Source organism: Brassica napus, chromosome C3, assembly GCF_020379485.1.
Source record: "Brassica napus cultivar Da-Ae chromosome C3, Da-Ae, whole genome shotgun sequence".
NCBI lineage: Eukaryota > Viridiplantae > Streptophyta > Magnoliopsida > Brassicales > Brassicaceae > Brassica > Brassica napus.
Window position 1 is genome coordinate 37,763,247 of NC_063446.1, and position 704 is coordinate 37,763,950.

The window sequence follows — 704 nt, forward strand, 5'->3', positions numbered from 1 at the left end:
GTTATGTGATGAAATCGTGATCAGGCACGCATTGTGGATGTGTCTATCAAGGAAACAAAAGTACCTTTTGTTAGTTTTTGTTTTGTTTAGAAAGTATCTTTCGTGTGTTGAATTTTATATTTTTTTTAGCATATTTTGCAGTGTTACTCGTTATATACGTGCTTGGGATACAGTAAAAAGAGAAAAACATATAACCATGCACTCACAGGTTTTCTACGTAGATAAGAATAATAATTTGCATGAACACAAATTACCATAGTATGATATGAACCATTTGGATTATATACGGAAGCACGTTAATTAGTAGATTTTTCAAACTTGCAACTACGTTTTCCCCAGTATTAGTTAGGTAGTACTCCATTACTAGAGTACACTAATTAAAATATAATGCAGTAGCATTTGCCTAAGGCCAATTCCAACGGCACGGCAAAAACGTCAAAATAGCGTATGATGTGATGTTTCTTTCTCCAACCGAACGGCATATGCAACTGCATTTAGTGTGATTTGTTTTTTGCTACAGTGTCACACAATATTTGGTGTAACAGTGTAGCAACGGCAATTTTTTTTTTATTTTTTTAGGTATTTACATAAAGATGTTTATTCTATAAAATTGTTTAGTAATGTGGGTTATATTTGATTTCTTAATTATTTTACAATTGGATCAAACAGTTTAAAATGTCATAGTTAATTTAATTTATATTAAA